Below are 14441 nucleotides of genomic sequence, written 5' to 3'. Positions count from 1 at the left end.
TCCTTGCCTTCCAAAACGACCTGAATTTATAATTGTCGAAGACCAACTGATTTGCATATATGCACGAGATTTTGCGAGAGTTTCCGAGATCATACCATTACAAAACGCTGTCGGCGCCATCTTGGAATTCTTTTCTTATCCTAGCTTCGCAGCAATGACAAAGCACACACGCACACCTAGGTTGTTTGACCGGTAAGCCCTCATTTTCACAGCTTTTGCCACACTTTGATAAGTATCAATAAGCGAAACAAGCGATTTTGATCAAAGTTTACACCTCACACAGCCTAACATTACAAGTACATTTGAGAAGTTTTATTACCATACAAGCAGAAAGGTCCGGCATATAAAATCAATAGTAGAAAAATGTGGAAATTCTATCTGGCAAGTTCATTTGGAATATATATTGTTTTATTTTTTTATAATAGATTTTTTTTTTGTCCATAAATGTTGTTTATTGTATTTTCCAAGTTCATAGCATAAACAGATTAGGCAATTATATTCATTTTCAATTAGTGAAAGGGAAATCTTTCACCATACCTTCCCTTAAACACGCCAAATGGACTTTTATTAAGTATAATACTTGATATTTTTTTTAATGGAGAGTAGACAATGCATTGTGGATACATTATCGGCAGCTCCCGTTACTCTCGCTTCTCTTTATTTGTCACTCAGTCCTCATATTTTAATGAGTGATTTTTCTGACAAAGGGAGAAGAAAAAGCTGTATTCTAGGTTGGCAGTATTTTGCGTGAACAGCTGCCAGAGATGTCGGAAATTTTCTGTTTCTCTGTCTATCCTTGTAGCCATGTCACTAGTAAGGGTGCTGGAGGTAAACATTTTATCTGGGCTGACGTTATCCGCCTGATAGTCAGGGACCCAAACCTTGGATTAACCACTAAGGAGACTGTCCTATCAGCAGGTGCAAAGTACTGGGTCTGCTGTATTGCCATTTGGTGAATGGATTCTGGACCATGCAGTAGCTTCTGGTGGAGCCTCTCAATGCCATATTAGTAATTGTTACGGCTTTACCTTTTCATGTGCTACAAAAAAAAGAAAAAATTTCTTCATTTCTATTTCTCTCTTACTTTTCATCTCTGCCTTGCTTCAAGCAAGTATGTCCACCAAGTCAACAAATCCCATACTCCATCATGAAAACTTTCAATAAAAAATACACGATTAAACCCAGATATCCAACTTCTAACATAGACCCCCACTACCAAGTCTCCTTCTCTAACATCAGAGGTTTACATTCTAACCTTCCAGAGGTTGAAACCCAATTACAGGAGACTAAACCAGACATTATTTCTAAGCGAAACTGGCATTGGACAGACTATTTCCCTAGATGAGTTCGTAATTAAAGGATACTCTTAATTTAGCTTACAAATATGACCCCCAAAATCGCAATGGGCATGGAATATGTTCCTATATAAAAGATGGCTTTCCATGTGGTAGGGACATCTTCAAAGAAGATCCTCCGGTTGCACTTGCTCAAACTACTGCATTTATATTTGCTCTTCATCGCCCCCACAACAGCAGAGTTACTAACTTTAAAAGCATATCTGAGAAAATTTATCACGTCCTATCTGCTTATCCTTCAGCTAATATTCATGTCTGTGGAGACTTTAATGTTCACAATGTGGAATGGTTAACTCGCTAGAACAAGACCGATGATGAGGGGAGGTGCTGTCATGATTTCTCCATTGCTTATGACCTCACTCAGATTGTTCATGAACCCGCCCGTGTGCCCGATACTGACGGCCAGTATGCAAGTCTCCTAGACCTTTTTTTCACAACTTGCCCCGAACTGTGTTCAGCTTCCGTTCTGTCTCCACTTGGATCTTCTGACCACTCTGTTGTATCAATTAAGATAAAAATGAAATGTAATAAGTCCTCAGATGTACCTCTCCATCGTACAGTATATTGATACTCTATGGCTAACTGGGATAGCTTCCGTACATTTATATTAGATCTACGTCTGTGTTCCATGTTTAAAAAGGATGTGTCCTCTATAGTATCAGACCTGACCGAATGGTTAATTGTAGGTATAGACCATTTCATACCTTCAAAAAAATTCCAGCAAAAACCTAACAGCCAGCTGTGGTTCTCTCCAGAATGTGCTGCTGCCATTGCGCACAGAAATCACCTTTTCCATTGCTTCCAACATAATAGATGTACTGAGACTAAAGCTGCTTTCAGGACTACCAGCAACCACTGTAAAAAAGTAATAAAGAATGCAAGAGAGCTGTATGCTTAGTCTGTCAAGTCCAAAGTAACAGTTTGTTTCCCACCAGTTTTGGCAAATAGCAAACAGAATCCTGAACAGAAGCGTGTGCTTTATCCCAACTATCATCAATGGACCTGAGGTAATCTCGTCAGCATCAAACAAAGCCAAACTCTTTGTCAAGAACTTTGCAGCTAACTCTACCCTTTGCGACCAAGGCCGTGAACCTCTAATATTTTCTCCTGTGTCAGAAAAAATCCTGTGTGATATACAAATATCTGTATGTGATGTTGCCAAGCTAATCAGAAACCTTGATTCCAGTAAAGCAACCGGCCCTGACGGTATTCCAATGATAGTACTAAAAAAAAATTCAACCAGAACTAGCGCCCATCTTTACAAAACTGATTAAACGTTGTCTTAAGGAGAATTGCTTCCCATCACCCTGGAAAACCTCATCAGTATGCCCTGTATTTAAGAATTCAGGTGATCGCTTATCTCCCTCTCAGTACAGGCCAATAAGTCTCCTTTGCGTCATGAGTAAGTTGCTTGAATCTGTGTTAAATACAGAAGTAATCAACCATCTCAGCAAAAATAACCTTCTTAGTGACACGCAATATGGTTTCCGTTCTGCTAGATCTACAGCAGATGTGCTTACAATTATATCTCATGGGATTAACAAATCTCTCGATGGAGGCTACCTTTCTAGGGCAATTGCTTTTGACATATCAAAGGCCTTTGATAGAGTATGGCATAAAGGTTTACTTCACAAGATCTCCAGCTACGGTATAGCTGGAAATGTCTTCTCAATTATTAAATCATTTCTTTCTGATAGGTTCATAAGAGTAATGGTTGATGTGCAGAAATCAGAAGCTCTCAGTATTAATGCTGGAGTCCCTCAGGTATCCATCCTGGACCCAACTCTCTTCGTGATCTACATTAATGACCTTCCAAATCACATCCTTACATCATTCGTAGACATTTATGCTGATGACACTACTATCTATGGTAGCATATCTAAGACCGTAAACGACCAGGTTCTCTCTGATTCTCTCTCCTCTGATCTTGAGCGTGGCTTGTTACTTTTAATGCATCTAAAACCAAGCTTTTATCTTGACATCATCAATGCTCTGATCCCCATCTGGCATCAATTGAAATGAATGGCTCTCGTCTTGGGGAGGCTTCATGTTTTGACAAGCTTCTGGACTTGACTTTTACTCCTGATCTTAAATGGAACACATACATTAAATCCGTCGCCAAGGCTGCTAGAAAAATGGTAGGATCCTTCTATCGATCGAGTAGATATCTCACTGCTGATGTAATTCTCTATCTATATAAGAGCCAGGTATGTTCAAGGATGGAGTATTGTTGCCACATCTGGGCAGGAGTTGCTAGAAAGAACTTATCCTGTCTTGATAGAGTTCAAAATAGACTTCGTAGTCTCGTAGGGAATGTCCTTTTCTCTTCTCTGCAACCTCTTTCTCACAGAAGAGATGTTGCGAGTTTGTCTCTGCTTTGTTATTTTCATGGCAAGTGCTCGGCTGGAATATTGTGTAGGCCAGTGTTTCTTTTCCTATAATGTTTTTTATAGATGGGAATTATTGTCTGTTTTATTATATATGGAGATAAAATCGAAATAAGTACATTCTTCTGAAATTGTATTATTATTTTCAATATTTCGATACAAGAGTTTATCACAAAATTATATGATGTTATACATATACTTTACATATGTAACTAAAGTAAAATTGTAAATTAAAACTAATGCAATGTATACCAATCTACAATGGGGAAAGCAACAATATTTAATTGTGCTTGTTTGGCCAAATATAAATGGGTAAGGGAAAGTAAATATGAAAAGAAAATGATTCAAAATCACTGACAAAATAGACATTAGTGTATTGGTGATCTTAGAACTGGTCAAATGTGAACAGCTTGTTTCGTGTTTCTGTAGAGAACATTGATCCTTAAAACTACTTTATGAAATAAAGAGATAAATGAAAATAACTTTTCCTGTTGTTAATTAAATTTTTTGGTTTATTATATCATTGTTTATATGAGGCTCCTATTTTTAATCTGCCTGAATGGATCACAGGGTATTGCAAATTGCATTGCTATGGTAGCTAAACATGCATTCATGATTTAATAGTTTTTTCTCTCTCTTGTAAATATTGATGTGAGACTTAAAGAAATGCTTTGAATTGGAATCCATGTTTAATTTCAAGAGTTTCCAATGGGTACCTATTCTATACAAGACCTGGATATAAAGAATTTTCAGTGGGTCACGGTTCTGTACAGGTTCTGGACTTTATAATTTTGCAAGCAAAAAGCAAAAGATCTTTCTCGTGTTGACATGAAAAAAATGTGTTGGAATGCTTAAAAAGATACAATTTTTATGAAGCAATTCTGATTTTTGATTAGTTGATAACAGAATGTGAATTAATTTGATTTGTCAATTCCTATCGGCAGTGTTTATAAATAAAATCTCCCAACTTTCAGGAGTCATACCCTCATTATATATCCAAAATATTGCAAATCCTCCCCCTATTTTTTTTATATAATAGGAAAATCCATTCAGTTCCTGTCTAATTCTGTTCAAAAATAAATAAATCTATCTCTTCAAATATGTAAAATAAAAGTTACAGCATATAAAATAAAAACAAATCATTTAGATCTTACAATTTGAGCCATTTTTTTAGTTTTGTTCAAATGTCAAAGAAAATTATGTGTGTAAAAAAAATAAATAAATAAATAAATAATAAAAAAAAAAAGTTGATTTTTATTTTTATCTTGAAAAGGTGAGCATGGGAAACTAAAGCCATTTTTAATTTTAATTATGCATTCCCATTCTAAAATACCTGTATGTATAAATATGCATATTATATGTATCCGTAAAAAAAAAAAAAAAAGAACTCATTTTTTTTATTTTATTTTTGTTTTAAGTAAAATTAAAACAAAGCAAAAGAAGAAAATAGGAAATTTTCGGTAAATTAGAAAGAAAATATTGTGCACAAAATAAAAGTAAAAAAAATGTGCACCTTAAAATAAGCATGTAAAAAGTATTTGTAAAAAAAATACAAAGAAAATGTTTTCAAAAAGTGATTTTATTTATTTATTTTATATATATATATATTTTTATTTTAGTAAAAGTTTAAACATTTGTTATGCATTAGTATGTTAAAAGTGTTAATACAAACAAAATAGATGTACTTTAACGTTTTGCTCAGAACATTTTTTTTTTTAATATATACCTGGACTTGTGAAAATTTATGTAAAGTCAAATTCTGACAAGTTTAGAGGCAAAACGTTTCAATTTTATTTTTGTCGCTGGTTTTGTAAATATATTGGATATATTTTGTTCTGATGCGATTTACAATAATGGATTCCTTTTTTAGTTCATTTCTTATGAAATGAGATTATGCTTAGTTCTGCAGTAAAGACTGTGTTGGCTTCATTATCACAGTTACTATGAGAGTTTTAGTTAATTCTGGCTCTAAAACAGTCTTTAGAATAGTTTTTAAGTATAGGATTTTTTGTACAGTATATGTAAGCACTATGAATTCCGCCTCACATGGAAAGAGATACAATCTGCTACTTTTTAGATTTCCATGAAATAATAAGCCCATTTTTTGATAGTCTAAAATAAAAAAAACATTTTTTCGATCTTCATTGTTTCCCCAATCTGAATTTGAAAACCCTTCTAATTTTAGGGGACTTGTTGAATTTCTAAATACTAAATGCTGTTCCTTAGTTCCTTTTAAAAAAACGAAGAACTTGTTTTGCTCTGTTTAAATCCTTCATTGTTGATCTTAATAATTTTTGTGATAGTTTTGTTACTGTGTAACATGTCAGGTCTCATAGCAGTCATTAAGTATATAAGGCTTCCTTATTATCTCTCGGTATAGTCACTTATTTCAGAGTCTGTGTAGTCAACCGGTGTAGAGTGTTTCTTGCATTCCAAACTTTAATAGGATTTTACCAATGTACCTCGATTGATTCATTTTAATAATTCCTTTTTCATGAATAAATTGTATGCCCAGAAACCATGATATCTTGCCAAGATCGGTTATTTTTATTTAATCTGTTCTTAACATCGGTTAACATTATGTCACAATTTTTTGCGATTGAAATGTCATTGAACCATAAAACTAAAATCAGTAGTTTATTGTCATTGTTTTGGGTATACAAACGGGTCTACTGGATATTATTCAATCATATAATCATGAAATACTGTATGCCAGATTCGATCTCTCTGCCTCAGATCATACAGTGATTTATTAAGCCTCCACACGCAGCTTATTTTTCATTATGAATCCCTCTGGAGGGGTAATGTAAATTTCACTGCCTATCGGGACATTCAAATAAGCATTTTTTACGTCAATGTTAAGGTTATATTGCAATGCAATTTGCAATAAAATTCTGATTTGTAGTCAGTGAAAACGTAGAAAAATATTCTAGACCATAAATCTGAGAGTATGCTTTAGCAACAAATCTAGCCTTATACTGTTCAACTCAATGACGCTGTAGTCTTTTTTTGTAAAGACCCATTGAGAAGAAACATGTTTATCCTTTGGGAGAGGCACTACCGAATAGGTATTATTTTCTATTAAAGCATCTATTTCGCTTTCCATTGTTATTTTCCATTGCTGACAATGTTCTGAATTAATTGCTTTGTTAAAGCTTTTAGGCATATTATCCATGGAATAGCAATAATCAACTTGATAATCTTTCAAATTGTTGATCACAAAATCGGGCCGTCTTCTACTTTTTTTTGGGTAACGTTCTGATAAATTTTAAATTTTAATATCAGCATCATCGCTGTCATCACTCTTGTCCTCATCAACGGCAACTTCATTGTCATCATTTGTTTTATGAATTTGAGGAAATATTAATTCATCTGCTTCATATGATGGATTTTTGTCTTTGAAATAAAACGTGTATGTTTTTTTTATTTTATTTTTCTCTGGAAAAAATACTAAATAGGCTGGCCTGTTTTTATCGTACCTAAGGAATATACCACGACCGGTTTTGATATTTAATTTGTTTTTCTTATCTATAAGTGCGAAGCAAGTGTAACCAAATACATACATTCTGCTTAAATTTGCCTTTCTACCACAGAAAACTCATGGGGTTCTAGAAAGTCTTTTGATAAAGGACCGGTTGCATATATATAAAATGGAAAAGGAACAAAAAAATTTTTTAAAAATGGCAGTGTCAAACCGTCCTCTTGTAGATATAATGCACGAAAGTCTTTTCCTTTTTTCTCTCAACTTGCAACAAATCATTGTGTATTCGTTATCTTCCACCGTTCGCTCTTGTTCTGAGCTGTTCAACAAAAAATTCCACTCAACGCCCTGCTTTAGAATTCATCCCATTTAACCGTTACCAATTGTGTACATATACAAATTAATCGCACACGTTGTTCGCCAGTGAGCGACTTACAAAATTATGCCTGTCTTTTCTTTTCTACATTTTTTGCTGGTATTTTACAGGCTAATCAAACACGAGGTCGTTTGCTAGATTCATTTCTGTTACAGTATTATATATGCAGCAATCATGTCCAAAGATTTGGGGAGTTTTGAATCAATGAGTAGACATCTTGCCGTTTAAAAAAGTGTCTGCCATGATTCTTCCGCAGTTCTGTTTTGGTGAGGTGAATTAGGGGCCGATTTTCAAGTTTGATACAATGATTAATTAATAAAAGTTTAAAGTCTTTATTAGTGAATTCTGTACCATTTACTGCACCGTAGGGGGCTATGTCAGCTAAGTATTTTTTAGTTGCTAACAAGGCATCAGATTTGTTCTGTTCTTTAAAAAATAGACTATTATTAAACCGGTGTAGTTGGATACAAAATTTAATGCATACCTGAAGTTTTCTCTTCTCATCGGTTCCACAAGACCATTCAAATTGCAGTATACCAGTGATAGGATTTTTATGACCTTCTTGTCTATCTTGTTTTGGTATTTTACCTTGTGTACAAACGTTGCAGTTTGTCAAGTTTTTTGAAGTTCTTATTTTCATTTTGTCAACCACATTCTGCAACTTTTTGATATCTGGAATATTGCAGTGCACAAGAATTTTATGCCATATCTGTAAATCATGACAGGCGATTTTTGATGGGACTACACTATTAGATAGGTATCTTCCTTTATTCATAACACATCAAAGGATGATCTATGCATCCTGAAACACAAACAGAACAAATACAGTGTTAGAAATGCGTCCCACCGCGTTATGTGGTAGTAGACGTGCCAGGGCACGAGACAGCTTCTTCTCAGGCATGGGAGGCGTTCCGTGGGGAGTAAGAACCGGAGCTGGCTCCACGCCAGCACAGGGTAGAGGGATGCTGTTATGCTCAGACGGGTTGTGGGATGCTGGCTGCGTCTGTGATGGCTGTTGCATGGGTTCCATGGGTGTTGGGGGTGGAGGCTCCGAAGATGGGCCTGTGGTGTCAGGGCCTGTGGTGTCAGGGTGCTGATCGGAAGGTGATGGAGATGTGGTGACAATTGGCCGAGGTTCCAAAGACTTGGTGGGCAGACCCTGACCTTGGGCAGGAGCATTATGGGGCTGTACCCGTAGAGGTGTCTGCCTCTGCAGAAATAGTATGAATTTTCGTAGATGCTGTCTATTGCGTAGGGTCACGCGACCGGATCCATCCACCAGGACCACATACTGGTGGAACTGCCGTACTTTCACAACAACTCCTGTTCGCTCCCAGCGCTTTGGGTGGTTGCCTACAAGATTCTGTAGGTACACATGGTCCCCAACACGTAGAGGTGGTAGGAGTCTGGTGTGAGTATCCCACTTTTCATGTTCTCTGGAGTGCCTGCGAGCTAGGGCCCTTTCACGGAATGTCATGGTTTCTTGCCATGTGTTGTGTGGACAATACCTCCCAAGTGGGATTGGGATAGCGTCTCTGATTGGTTGGCCAAAGAATACCAGTGCAGGGTAGGCTTTGGTCTCAGGGTCGATGGAATTCCTGTATGTAATCATGGCTCTCTGGAATCTATCAGTGTCCAGAGAACCACCAGGCCCAGTGTTGTTCATTAACATGCGCTTGACGGTTTTCACTGCAATTTCCGCCCTATTGTTTGCATGGGGGTTGGCAACGCTGGAAACCCTGTGGTTCACCCCCCATGTAGCTAAGAAAGCTCATGTCTCGCCAGCCGTAAATTGGGGGCCCCCATCAGATGTGATTTCTTCAGGGATACCAAATGTGACGAATATTTTCTGCAGACGTTTGATGAGCCCCGCTGCTCCGGATTGTGACTTATAAGCAATCGGCCAGTTGGAATATCTGTCCACCACAACCACATAGTCCATGTTGAGATAGTGGAAGTAGTCGCAGGCGATGCACTGGAAGGGATAATCTGGGGGAATTATATCAGCAGGCGGCTGCAGAGGGTTGGATTTAGCTACCAAATTACAATGACCACATCTGTCGCAGACCATTCCAATGTCTGGATATATTGGGCCAAAATACAGAGTCAGCAGCACGGGCCGTCATGGCGCCTATTCCTTGATGGGCAGCATGAAGGGCATTCAGGATGTTCTGACGCAGGTATAACAATCCGCTCTCCCATCAATATGACACCATCAACACTGTATAGGCTGTCACTGTATCTAAAATATGGGCGCAGTTCCAGGGTCAGATCCCGGGAATTGTCTGGGAAGCCTTCCTGAATTGCGTTCATGAGCTGTTGTAACGTAGAATTCGAGGATGTGGCTTCACGAACCATATCCCATGTAACTACATCAGTGACTGAGTTCAGAGCAGCACAAGCGCTGAATGACATGCTCGCCTCATCAGCCAGTTCCTCAATGTCAGCCGGGAGATAATCTGGGGTGACCTCTGGTGGCTCACTTAGTAGTTGCAGCTGTTTTGCTGCTGAAGTCGGGTAACGGGATGCTGCATCGGCTCCCTTGTTCTTATGACTTGGGATGTGAATGAGTGTGAACCGGTATGGCAGGGTCTTCTCCTTTAGGTTTAGCAAGCGGCGGTTTGCAATGTCGGTGAGAGGTTGGTCGTTTAAGACTCTTATCAATGGTTTGTGGTCTGTCGTCACAATAAGGTCCTCACACCCAAGGATGTAGTAGGGAAACTCCGGACAGAATCTATGAACTTGGAGGATGGGCAGATGTTGGTGGGTGTAATCGTGAGCCCACCCCAGTCTACTGTCTCCTGAGTGAACTGAAGCTTCTTGGGGTTCAAGGTGACCCCGTTGCGGTACAGAAGGACACACCATCTACACAGTTGGAAGGACTCTCTTATGGAGATCGCCCATTTTAGCGTGTCATCCACAATCTTCACCTTGTCTGGGAAGTCAGCAATGATGGCATCGAATCGCTGATTGTATCCATCACCACTAGCCAAGAATCCTTGAGGGGCGACTCTGTATCTGTAACGTCCCCAAAGTGTTATGAAAGTGGTCAGATGACGATCATCTGGGTGGATTGACACAGAGTGGTATTCATTCCATGCGTCTGTCACAGTTTTTAGGGTATGTTGTGGGAGCTGCTCAGCAAGATGGAACGGGCTCTGAACATGGTGTGTTTGCCTAACGGAATGTCGATTTAAGTGCTGCAGGTCCACTGTGCGTCGAGGGGACCCATCCGCCTTGGCTGCCACCACCATTCGTGAGCACCATGTCACAGGAGTGTTTGGGCCAACATTCTCAAGCACACTCAGGCGCACGTCTCTTTCCAAATCATGAAGCACCTGTTCTTGCCAATGAAGAGGCACAATCGCAGGCTTGTGCACAGCATGGGGGCGGGCCTCTGGGTCAACATAAAGTCGCAATGGCTCCTCCGGCATCATACGCATAGGACGATGTTCACAAGTGTTGAATGTGGACGAACTGTAATAGTCCAGCACCCATTGTTTGAGGGCTGGCACACTCTCAGGTCTGTCATCCAGCCCTGGAGAAAGGTCGGTAGGCAACGGTGGGGGCTCTTCCAGCCGCATTGGGCATGAACATGTGGGTTCGTCATCTACTCCAGCCACGGTGGCGTGTGACTGCCAGGTTGGGATTGAAGGAAAATTAGCCGGAAGAGCACCCAAGGCCGCAAGAGCTTCCCTACACATAAAAGCCCTGTCAATTTTGCTTGAGAGGTATGTGAGCTGCTTGGTGCATCTGTCTGATCCTGACATGTCAGTGGTAGAGATTTTGACCACTATACCACCCAGGACACCTAAATCTTCTCTTATAGCCCCTCTCATGGTGAGCCGCACGGGTATGATATCGGAGTCTGAAAAGCCCATATCATATGCGTGTTGAATGGGCATAATGCAGCTTTGACAACCTGAGTCTGCGATCATGGAGATGGATGTAGGGAGGAGTCTTTCACCGTTAGTGATGGGGTGGTCTAGAATGGCGTGGTCGTCAGGGCATGGGGTTAATGTGACAGTCATCATAGGGTGGGGCTCTGAAGCACGTGCCACCCACTCACCATCAAATATGTGATGTACAAGGGGAGGATTGCATCCATTAAAAGTTGTGGATGTGCCACAGTCCTCAGTCCCGCACAACTGATCGAAAACAGACTTGGTATATATGTCCTCCGGGTCATCTGACAGATGATGTACCCCAGATGTCCTGCCTGGAGGGGGCTTGGATGAGCGGTTGGTGGATTGCTGGCCACGACAAAAACGTGAGGACTTATCACGATGTCCCCACGCACCACATGAGGTGCACTTGCTACAAGCGGAACTGTAGTGCCTCCTGACAGAACATTTGGTGCAGGTGAATGTCCAGGCTGGGCATAGCTGTGACCTAGTGTCTCTATCATTTTTTGCTCCATGCTCTGGTCCACGACATGCCCAGCAGGGTGGTCTGCCAGGGGATTTCTTGAGTGTGGGCTTGATGGAGTGCCCTATAGCCCCAGCCTGGGTGCCAACCACTGAGTGGCCTTTCCCTGCTCCTTCTGAGCAATAAAGTTGACAGTCTCATCAAGTGTTCGGTCTGTCTTGCTATCACCGAGAAGGTCCGCCATGATGTCCGGGTCTGCGATTCCATGAATCCGATTGTCCTTGATTATCTCATCGCTATAGTCGAATGTGTGATCACAACCAGCAACCTTGCACCTTGCTGTATACTGGCACAAGACTGCCTGACCACGGAGGCTGGCCAAGTGTGTCCTTATGCCAGTGCCTGAGGGCTGAGTCATATTGCTCAGCTTGATCCTGTGTACCAGGATGCTATCCTCTTTTACTGCCAGGCGTTTGATGGCTGCCAACAGTTGTGCTTCGGTCATTGAGGCTACATCGTCATGGATGTCATGCATTATAAATGTGCGTAGATCATCTTTACAACAGTTGAATAGGGCTATGGGAAGCGTGGTGTGTGTGATGGCCATGCCCACTTTATAGATGTTCCACTGGCGTGTGAATGAGGACCATTGGTCGGGGTTGCAACCCAGACCAATCCTAGGTGAGGCCAGTTTCAGCTTCTGCTGTAATGCTGGCGCTGGTGCATGGGCGACTGCGTGTGCGTTGTCTGCATGGATGTTCAAAGTAGTGGTGAGTGCAGCGGTGAGCTCCTCCGATAAGTCTTGGGATTCCCAAAGGCAGTCCTGAACTGGACAAATGAGCTTCACCATAATCAGCCGTTGATGGATGCATGGGTCATAGATGTTAACACCAGTCGAAACGTCACTCCTTCTCCTGACGGCAGCAACGATGATGCATAGATCATAGATAGGTATCTTCCTTTATTCATAACACATCAAAGGATGATCTATGCATCCTGAAACACAAACAGAACAAATACAGTGTTAGAAGTGCAGCACTACTAGACATATCTAGTGCGTATCTATCTATTTAAATAATATTGCCTTCCATTTCCTTTAATATCGAATACAGTTCCATTCAGGTACACCAGTTTTGATTTATTGGGGCTAAAGTTTATATTTGCACCTTGTTTAGTGGCGGCTTGTACAGAAAATATATTTTGTTTGAATTTCGGTATTAGAAGAGCGTTTTCCGAATACAGGAACAAAATTCACCTTTATTGTTCTTTAGTGATATTTTATCATCGCGTCTCTTCAAATGATATTGTTTACTTGACTGCCATCGGCTAGTGACACTGAGGATTAAAGTTGGGATCAAAATTGATAAAATCTGATTCCTTTGTAATTACATGTGCTGTTGCCTCACAATCGACATAGTTGTGATTATTTGTTGAAGTGTCAAACGTACATGAAAATAAAAATGTATATTCACTAACGGAGCTCTCCACATTTATAATGGAGTCCGCTTTGAAATTCTTGTATCTACATTGGAAACTCTTGTGATTGGGTCACTCACTATTATAGCAAATAATCTTTCTTTATTTAGTAGAAAAATTGTTTTTGGAAAAGTTGTGGTTTTTATTCGAGGTAAAGGTATAATTTAATTTTTATGTTTTTTAAGTGGGCATTTTTAAATTTCATGATATTTGTAGAATTGTTTTTTTTTTTTTTTTTTTTTTTTTTTGTGACCTTTTTCTCGGTTTCCTTGTAACTCTACCTTGTATTGACTAAAAGTCATAGGTTTTTCTTTCTGAGTTATCACAGTGGTGATTGGCTTAAAATCACTTAGCAACCCTTTAAGGACCATGGAGACAACAGACTCGTTAATAACTTTGTCAGACGTTTTTAATGAATTTGCTGTTGTTTTGGCCCTTATAATCTGAAATCGTCTCTGCTTCTATATGTTTTAGAGATGTCAGTTCAGTATATAAAGAGATAATTTTAGGGTGTTTTGATAAATAATGCTCTCTTAATATGTTCAATGCTTTGCAACCATTGCCCAAGACTTATTGCATTACCAGAAATAGACTCCTGTCATTTAAGCACTGTATTAATTCCGCAAAGACAGTTGCATTCTTTTCAATAAACTTAGGGTTTTTTCTGTTTTCAAGTTGTGCCTGAATTACTTTGTGTAAGTTTTGGATTCGTAAATATCCTAAAAATTTTATTTTTCGTAAATATCCTAAAAATGTTATTTTGATTCTGATCCATTGAAGTAAAGTCACCACTGGGTCCATTGGAAGCCATGTTTAATTTCCGAAGAGTTTCTATGGGTAACTATTCTATACAAGTCCTGGATATAAAGAATTTTCTGTGGGTCGCTGTTCTGTACAGGTTCTGGACTTTATAATTTTGCAAGCAAAGAGCAAAATATCCTTCTCGCGTATACATGAAAAAATTGTGCTGGAATGCTAAAAGATTAAATTTTTATGAA

At 39.3% G+C, this 14441-nt stretch overlaps 1 protein-coding gene across 1 annotated transcript in view; it reads left to right on the top strand.

Annotated features, from left to right (window-relative positions):
• The window catches only part of LOC145247885 (TATA-binding protein-associated factor 172-like), a 179301-nt gene that overhangs the window by 59502 nt on the left and 105358 nt on the right, over positions 1-14441 (top strand). The window lies entirely within an intron of this gene.

Source organism: Euprymna scolopes, chromosome 26 (genome assembly GCF_053919585.1).
Source record: "Euprymna scolopes isolate OS-2025 chromosome 26, ASM5391958v1, whole genome shotgun sequence".
In the NCBI taxonomy this organism is placed as follows: domain Eukaryota; kingdom Metazoa; phylum Mollusca; class Cephalopoda; order Sepiida; family Sepiolidae; genus Euprymna; species Euprymna scolopes.
Note: the sequence above shows the minus strand (reverse complement) of the source record. Positions and strands in the feature narration are given on the sequence as shown.